General features: G+C 38.8%; 1 protein-coding gene across 1 annotated transcript in view; it reads right to left on the bottom strand.

Annotated features, from left to right (window-relative positions):
* Nucleotides 1–10,118, bottom strand: part of LOC139937664 (bombesin receptor subtype-3-like) — a 39,018-nt gene that overhangs the window by 12,335 nt on the left and 16,565 nt on the right. The window lies entirely within an intron of this gene.

Here is a 10,118-nt window from a genome sequence, read left to right as displayed (position 1 = left end):
TGTTCACAGGACTCAACAAGCACCGAGTATGCAGTGCTTACACACATCGGTGTATGTGTAAACAAACAAAATTATTACATTTAAATGATTAGACACCCTGCCTTCAGCAGTTACATCCGGTCAAAGAGAGAGTAACTTTCAAAGTTTTAGTTACTGTGTTTAAATGTCTCCTATGAAATAGCACCAGGCTACTTATCATCTTGCCTTGCCCTCTACCAACCGCCACGCTCAAGCTTGCGATCAGCTTCTGACAACACACGCTTAACCGAACACCCGACCATCAGAACACTCTCATCTGCCCACAACCGGACTTTCTCCTTTATTGCTCCGCGAATATGGAACAACCTCCCAGTACGCATCAGGAATCGTAACATTTTGCCTTTGTTAAAAGAATCTCTCAAAACTCACTTAGTTCCTAAAAGGCGCTTTATAAATATTTAGTATGTATGTATGAATGTTAGACCAATCGAACGGTTAAAAAAGGGTATACATTCAATTCAATTCAATTCAATTGTTTATTGTCACACATATAAATACATATACAATGAAATTCACTTCGGCTTGCGAGTCTTAAAATATTAACAATCAAAAATTACAAAAAATACAGAAAACCCTAAAACCACATAGGCATACAATAACGAACAAATAAACAGTATGCGCACAATAGTGTAATGTAGTGTCGTCAGCATATTTTACCATAAAATTATTAACAGAGTTTACTTCACAATCATGCGTAAACAATGAGTACAGCATTGGAGATAAAATACATCCTTGTGGCGCTCCTGTACTTAGGACAAGTGACTTAGAGAAACATAACAAGTAAACAAATGTTGGATTCCAATGTCATCACAGGAAACTATAACCACAAGGTATATGGGTTAATCCAATCCACTTATGTTGTATAGACTTTCATCATAATAATTTACGTGTTCCCATGTTAGGTGTAGTCTTGCTTTATACATGACGAGGCCTCTGGCGATTTTTTCACGCAATGCGCAAAACTAAATTCATTAACCAGCGGGAATCACACTTAGGCAGGACAAGGTGCCAAATGTTTGCATTGACACAGATTGGCCGAGTGGATTTTGAGAAACCCATGGGAGCAAGAGCATTAATAATTGAATGAACTCATAAATAAACATCACATAATTTCATGTAATACTGTTCATTAAGTGGTATTTTTACTGGAATTGAACAAGAACGGGAAATACAGAAGGATGGGGGAGTTAACGAGAACAAAATGCTTCTCTTAATAAAATAATATTAAAACCACGGCCCCCTTTTTCTTTGGCAGATTAAACAGTTCGTAACAGATAGTAAGAGTTCAACTCTGAATAAATTCCAGCGGTGGTTATTTAAACAAGGGAACTACGGACTCGGTATTTGAGACCAACAAATTTCCTCAAAACATTGCTCTGTGATTTCCACTTGGTTTTTTGTTCTCAAAAACTTGACGACGAATGAAACTCAAACTTCTACAGGAAATTCTACAATTTCATTCACAGTGAGTAGGGAGTTATGTGATGTCTAAAACTTGATATACAAAAGGTGTAGAAACTTAAAATAAAAAAAATGAAAAGAAGAATAAAGACATCTGTATAGAACATAACAACGTCAATGCATCCATTGTTGGTTTTTAATAATTATTTAAGTTAGTATTTCCACTTTAAATCGACGGCAGATGGATACTCTGTACCAAAAGGTGCAATTGCCTTTGGTTATTGCCAGGCTCAGAGGTAGCAATTAAAAACAGTTATTCCAATTAAACGTTTCGCCTTGACGATTTTTAAGTGCTTAAACGCACAGTATCGTCTGGTATAGATGGAAACAGCGAGTGCTTTGCTGCTGTCGGAAATGTTTAGCCACAAGCACATAGCAACATTATGAGTAATGTTGATGCAATTTTATAAATTAACTGTTGAGTTACTGTTGAGTTGATCACTACTTAGTGGAAAGGCTATACGTGCAGAGGGGAAGCGGACACAAATACAAGTGGAGATGTGGTGTTTAGAGGATCTGGGGTCGATTTTACAAAGAGTAAGGACTAGTCCTAACTTAGGACAAGCCCTGTGAGATATTTCAAACTTAAGGCCGCCGTTTGTCCTATAAGTTAGGACGAGTAACTCGTCCTAACTCGAGATTAGACTATAGTCTCTAACTCTTTGTGAAATCGACCCCTGTTTTGGGCAGGTTCGTATTTGCTCAAACTGTAAAAACCTTAAGTGGTAGCGATCAACGGAGAGCTGTTGATGGAATACACATTGAGAGAAACAGCTCCATCTGAAGTAACTTAATAGAAATATAGAAATAGGTAATTTCTTACAAAAATATTTGAATCTGAAAAGGACTTCAAACTTGCAGCCTTTCTAAGCTTCTGAAAGCAAACAAGGTTGTGAAAGGGTATTTTTCTTGTAATGTTTACTAACATGCAACCCCGATGACCACTTTAGCCCAGTTTTTCACAGTTTTTATCTTATGTTATGTATGTGTTGGGTAATTAGTGATAATACTGGTCTTTGACAGGTACCTAAACGTGCCCAGTGCCTTGTAAACAGTGGCCTACGCTGACAAAGGCAACAAAAAACGGTGTCAAATATGCCAAACTAAAACATTACAGTCGTACGGTTTACAAAAGTATTTGAATAAATCTACATGAGTTGCGACGACTGCAACATCAGCATTGTTTAAAAGATAATCGAAAAATGTACTCTGAGTTGTATGTTTTGCTTACTTAACTGTTGGCATTTACTTTCAAGTCAATCGAATAGTCGGGCCAGAGAATACCAAGTTTCGAAAAAAAGTTCAGATAATGGCAAGAAGTACGAATGTATTATATCAAACCCCCCTTGAGACCAGCTACTCGGTTGGGTGTTCTTTTGCTATCTTTTTGTTTTATTGAGAACAAAATAATGTAAGGAATAGATTATGTATACAGAGACGGTTCTAATTTCGGGATAGCAGATATTTTTATGTCCGGAAAGGATCAATGGGACTGCGACTCATTTTGTAAAAGCAAATATTTGGCTCTGAGTCTGACTCAACGTCTCAGTTAAAAAAACGTCAACAATAATTTCATGTCTGTGTTTTGTCGTGATTGTTTTTCCCTTTCTCGGTTTCATATTTCGGATGTACTCTACCCGGTGATCCCTTTCAATATAATATTGCAATCGTTTAAAGGGTGGGTGCATTAACGCCTATGACTGGCGGGATTCTCGATAAGCTTTAACAAAAACACTTGAGTTTGTTTTCAGAGAGCACTTGTCTCAGAGTGATACTAAAAGCTTTTGGCCGACAGAGTTATACGACTAAAGCCAATATGCGAAACACTGATGGTGAGGGAAATCCTCAACTCATAGTGTTGATTATGACGGCATGAAAGACAGAAAAGGCATGCATTATAGTATATAGGAGTATCAAGGAACTAGTCTTAATTATCAAATTCTATTTAATATTTGTAAACCAAGAAACTATATATTCAAACTTTAGATTAAGTTGTTTGCTGTATAGGCCCTAGGGTTTCCCGTAGGCACTTGGAACTTGTTATGTGTGTGCCATTTTCTCTATATCCCATAGATTCCGGCCCAAGCACCAGACCTCTTTAGGCCAGTCTTATCTATATCCAATAGTATCCACCCCTAGTCAACAGTCTTCTCTAGGCCCTATAATAATATAAATAAACATTGAAGTCTAATATAGCGCACGTATCTACCAAACAAGGCGAAGGCGCTGAGATACACAAACTTTCAGAAAGATGGGTTATTGCAGTGATGAATTCTGAGACCCAATGATGTAGCACCGTAGAATGGGTTTACAGGGTTCTAGGGCGCATACAGCAGCCACAGCCAGGAACATCGGGGCGAACCCCTTCTCTGTTCAATAAAGTGCACTGGGTTAATTTACATGCGTTACACAACACATGGGACCAACGGCTTTACGTCCCATCCGAAGGACGAAGCAATGATGAAGTATCTTGCTTGGGGATCCGGCCCTAGTAACCCGTCCCCTATAAATGTCCTTTAGGTTACGGCCCTATCGGCACCAGTCTTCTCTATGATATAATATGTTCCGACCATTTGCACCAGTCATCCCTAAGCCCAATAGGCTCCAGTCCGATGGGCACCTGTCCCAGTCCTCTCCATAGGCCCTATAGGCTCCGGTCATAAGCACCAGTCTTGTCTTTATTTAGTAACTTTGGATCTATTCAAGAATTTGATACAATGTTTGCAAAAAGTCATGACAGTTTAAATCAGAGAGATTCAATTGAGAGATTCAATTTTTGAATGTGATAGTATATCGGAGAGAACAGCGTTTACTTGTTTTTATAACTGGGTTTGTTTAACCGACAGTTTTCCAGACAAAATACTGCGCTCTTCCTGAACTAGGTCGTGTTTTGAAGGCTGATATACACAACATGACGTGCACAAATATACTTGTGTAGATCGAGGTCAACAACTCAATGCTAGAATGTAAACCCGCCGTCTCGCCACTTTGTTGCGTTACGTGGTGCGTAACGCATTAATTATACCGCTGACGTTGTAGCAAACCCTCTCACGCCTCCAAGGGGTGAAACTCCGGGCAACATTTTGACTGGATTATAGCTTCGTCTACTATACGTGAATATTGAACTTCTTCACTTTAAAGGCATTGGACCAACTTTGGTTATTTTCAAAGCCCAGTACACTCACACTTGGTGTATCCCTACATTATGCATAACGAAACAAATTTGTGAAAGTTTTTACTCAATTGGTCGTCGAAGTTGCGAGATAATAATGAAAGAAGAAAACACCCTTGTCAACCGAAGTTGTGTGCATTCAAGTGCTTGATTTCGAGACCTTAAATTCTAATTAATCTAAGGTTTTGAAATCAAACTCGTGGAAAATGTCTTCTTTCCCGAAAACCGTTACTTCAGAGGGAGCCGCTTCTCACAATGTTTTGTTTACTGTCAACCTCTCCCCATTACTCGTTACCAAGTTAGGTTTTATGGTAATAATTATTTTGAGTAATTACCAATAGTGTCCAGTACCTTCAACATGGGCCTGGGTATTGTTAGATGGATCTCATCGGCATAATACGGCTACGTTTTGGCAATCAGTCACTCACCATAGACCCTTGACATTCTGGTTACTTTACCCACTATTCCTATCATAATAGTCTCCCGAATTCCGAAACCTTGTCCACGGCTGTACATTTAAGACAAGTTCCCCAAAAAGGATATACACAGTAGATAGTAAACAAATGTATGGTGTACCGCAAATTTGATGTAACGAGCACGAAATGATTTTGACTCGGTGCACGAAACATAACTAAAAAATGTTTTCGCCTTCGTAGTTTCAGTAACTTGTCCTGAATTTTTAATTTTATGCCGGCATGTCAACTTTTGAGTGTCAGTTTAGTTTAATTGGCGAGGTTAAAACATTCTTGATCGTGATCTCATGGAGCTTGGTAGACCCGAAACTGCTCAATGCTTAAACAAATTAATAGTTTTAAAGAACTAATAGTGATTGTTGCCATTAACAGCGTTTACAACCAAAAAGGTTCCCGGTTTTTATTGTGCACGAATACGTGCGCTTTATTGGGCAACTTCACTCTTGAATAAGCGTTGCTTGCTTGTGCTGAGTTTGTTAGTCAAAAATAGGCCGAGTTTGTATGATGCCGACAATCATGGTTCCGAGTTTACAAGGTGTCGAGTTTGCAGGGTGACGAGTTTGCAGGGTGCCGGGTTTGCCAGCTGCCGAAGTGTCCGGTATCAACATTTCAGCAAACCCTTTAATATTAGTCCACATCATTCAATGGCAAAACAAATGAGAGTTTTTAGCGTTGATTTGAAAGTGCATCTTTCGCAACTGAGGGGATGGGGGAAGACAGCTCAACACTAAGACTCATTCTCCTGTAGATTAACTTGCCGTCTCTGCCTTTGGAAATAAACAGTCTGATGAAGAGCAGACTTTGTGTTGTGTTGTGGAGACAAGGCTGCACAAGGGCCAAGACGTGTTAAAAGATGATAATATTAAACGCCATGAACAACATCAGGCAAATCATTTCAGGCTGTTTCTAATAAACTAAAGTGAGACATTCTCAGATGGGCCGTAAAATGTTGATCTTGATTCGAACTGATCGTGTAAGTACACGTAGTTTGCTTCTGTCAACAAAACCAGCGGCTAATGTTGTCTTCAAGTACGTTGTTTTAGACTATAAGGAGAGTAGCACATCCGCCCACGCGTGGATGCCAACTCAAAAGCACCAAGTGTTTGTACACTGGTATCAACCAAATGTTATTTAGAGCTCGACTGTATGATATTACTGCCCTGTGGTGTGTTGAAGTTGACTGAACTCCTGGTTTTACCCCGCGACCGTAGAGTGTCAATATTTCCCCGAATCAACTGGAGGTAATATCATATACCCCCTCTTCCTCCCTCCCTCCCACACGAAGAATAACATTGTGGAACATTGCGGGAGACAAAAAGTCAGCAGGATTGAGCACTTGAATCCATAGATGTTAAGTCGATTTCCAGAGTGCCAATTATTACCTTCCATCGCCTCAGATAACCTGCCGTACTTTTGACACTATATAGACCGTTATCATGGTGCAGCCATCTTGAATTTCTCCCATTGATATCAATGTTACCTTACCGAGGCGGGAGGGGAAAAATAGTCTGGTTCATATTGGCAAAATGGTCATATTATACAAATAATGGTTAAAACATACGACTCTCGAGGTGATCCCCGGAGCGTTATATTTTCCCGAGGCGAAGCCGAGGGAAAATAGAACGCTCCGGGGATCACCGAGGTAGTCATAGTTTTAACCATTGCACGAGTAAAAGCAGTCATTATTTGTTTTTTATAACACCCCAAACATTTCTAAATACTGTACTATTAAGTTACAGACCTGAATGCAACAATCCAAGGACGACGCGAATACAGATTGCGAAAACTTTTACTGTGCTGCATGTAGTGTCATGTAATCCGAAATCGTTCCAGACTATTAATTTATCTTCCTGGTACACGCAACAGACGTCTGGGTACTGCACGCCGTGTGATAGTCTTCGGACTAGCGCATGGCAAACCGATGCACTATCACACGGCCGTCGTCTAGTAAAACTAAGACATATCATGTGACGCGCTCTAAACCAATGAAAAGGCAGAATATTGGTAAGGGGTGTTATAAAGTTCATTATTGTTATTCGATACGAGGTACGTGACAAGATGGAGGCAGCATGATAACAGTCTGTAGTTAAATGGATGTCCACAGCGAAGGTTTTTTGTCGGCACGCTAGTGCAGAAAGACATAGCTCGGTTTTGAGAATTACGTGCGACTACCACACTCTCTTATACTTAAAGTTTTAATTGGCAGAAACAATGTATCGGGTATTATTTCTAGAACTGTTACTATTAAATATACAGCCTATAGTTTATATCAGGAGGTCAACAACATGATTGTTGTTGTCATGTTTATTTGTACAGTTACAACAGAATTGCCTAGGTTCCTTTCAATCAAACCAGTTTTAAACGTCAACGGATTGAGCGTGTATCATCGTCTATTCTTTTTTCCTCTTTTTTTCATTTCAATGACTGTAAAGCGGCGTTAACCTTGATGATTTCAACAGAAACAAACACACTTTAAAAAAACGAAACTCAGAAGCATGTTTTCCATTCACAAAATTTGTGCTTGCCCGGTGCGCGCCGTCAGGGAAATCAAAGTTCCACAATGTTATTGGCTTCTTAGATGAGGTTGGCTTATAGATGATTTCTTTGCCTGCAATTCACTTCTGCGGACCCCGGTTTGAATCCCACCTCAGACAAGGGCCTTGAATGCGGACTGGGTTTTGCAGTTTTGTGTTGTTTTCCCTACATATTTTTTCTCCGACATCTAAAAGCTTAGCGATTCTGCTCGTTTCATCTTCATTCTGTCATTGGTGCTAATGTAGAGCCTCAATTTCTGTCTTCACACTTCGGGGCTCGTGTACTACTCCAAAGATCTGCTGTTGAGAACAGGTACATAACCACCTTTGACCTCGCACCATTTCAGATGGCTCTCATGATTATGGAGGTTCGCAGTTAAATTCGACGTACATGTTTACAGACAACACCTGTCCTTATCATTACCCTGTCTGTAATGGTAATTGTGAAAAGACCAGATTTTGTCGCTTGGTATCCATGTAGGTAGAGTGTATCTCAACATAACATGCATCAAATAACAAACCTGTAAAATTTTGACTCTAATTGGCGTCGAAGATACGACAGAATAATGGAAGGAAAAACACCTCGGTCGCTCAGATTGTTTGCTCTCAGATTCCTAGAATTTGAGACCTCGGCTGAGGTCTCGAATTCAACTCAAACTAATATGTAAGTGAAAAATTACATAGAGAGCCGTTTCTCATAATGTGTTATACTACTCTGACAATAAGCAACCAGTCTACTAACTGTGCAGCTGTGTATCTAACAAATAACATACAATTAGGATGATAATTTATTTAACACAATGGCCATATCAGATTTTCTCAGCCCCCAGCTTTAGCGCCAATTGTAACCCAATGTGTTAATTATTGCCGAGGAAACTCTTTACCCCGTGCTATAATTCTATCAGCATTTCACACAAAAAAGTAAATGTGAACAGCTGCGTTTACAGCACTGTCAAGCAATAATTACCCAGGACAGTAAATTGGTCCCACACGACAGTAGTAATTAAACACGGTGTAACTTTTTATAATAAGTAATTTCTTTCTCTCTTTCTCTCTCTCTCTCTCTCTCTCTCTCTCTCTGTTTCGGCATTGATGACTGTCAATCAAGGTCTTTGCCCAGGCTTACAGCAACAGCGAAGGTTAGGAGTTGATGATATAATCAAGTCCAGAAAACACTTGCACACTATTCGGAGATAATCAAATCCAAAGGGTAAATAGCTCCACAGTATCAAGGGCACTGCCCTTTTCTACACCGAGCTGTTTTTGAATAGATCATGGGCTACTCTCTAAATGTAAAAGAGTGAAAAACACCACTCTTTATATTTCGAGTTGTCCCTCATATGGCTCTTTAAAAAGAGTGGTGGTTATTTCACTCTTTTAGAAGGGTTTCACTCCAGGACAAATGCAAACTTCCATCGAGCAAGAGTTGTCCCTCATATGGCTCTTCAAAGAGTGCCTTTTCACTCTTTTGAATTAAGAGAGTAGGTTTCAAAGTTTTCTCACATGCCGTATATAGATGTATCTTTATGCCATAATATCAGTGAAATAGTTTAATAATTATTTTAAATAGACATATGAGCTAGGTTTCAAGGTTTTCTCGCGAGCAGAATGCCGGTTTGTAGATGCATCTTTACGCATCGGTTAAATAGTTGAATAATTTAATTTGTTGTTCGTGCAGGCATGCGGTTATTATAATTCGTTTTATTATTTTGGTGTTGAGGTCGGAAGTGTTTCTATCATCAGGGAGATAAAACTATCTTTACTTGGTGTGATTATCAATTTATACTTTATTGTCAAAAGTTAAAATGCCATTTCATCATTTCAAAATTAAATGTTCCACTTTTCAATATTTGTTTTGCTAGCTTTCAGTTCCTTCTAGTACTTTCCACCGTCAATGTTTTTGTTAATGTTTGTTATTTAAAAACAATTGAAGTACTAAGCTACAAGTTTTAGCTTATTTTTTTTCTTTCTACGATACAGGCCAGAATGAAATATACTTTAAAGGGAATAATGTGCTGCAGTTTTTGAGAGTAAAACAAATGATTTTCGTCTCAGTTTTAGCATGTAAGAACGTATTAACCAGTTACGCTATGATTATGGTATGATACCATAACTGGTTAATGGGATTTTGCATGCTAAAATCAATGTTCGTCTCATGTGAAACGAACATTCTTCAGTGACTTGTTTGGCTCATTTCTCAAAAACTACAGAACCTAAGTAAATATTATTTAAAGGGAAGCCTTCAACTATCATTACCTTCAAACCCTGTAAAGTTAAAATGTAAATCTGTGGACATTTTGAAAAAGAATTAATTTAACTCTGCAATTGGCGTGACCGATTTTTATACACTATCACTATATGTGTCAATATACAACCGCCACTATCTAACTGCGTACTATGCGGGCATAAACCACCACACATTTATTTCGATAGCAAAAT

The sequence above is a fragment of the Asterias amurensis genome, chromosome 5 (assembly GCF_032118995.1).
Source record: "Asterias amurensis chromosome 5, ASM3211899v1".
NCBI classification, from domain to species: Eukaryota; Metazoa; Echinodermata; class Asteroidea; order Forcipulatida; family Asteriidae; genus Asterias; species Asterias amurensis.
The sequence above is the reverse complement of the archived record's forward strand: the minus strand, read 5'-3'. Positions and strand labels throughout refer to the sequence as shown.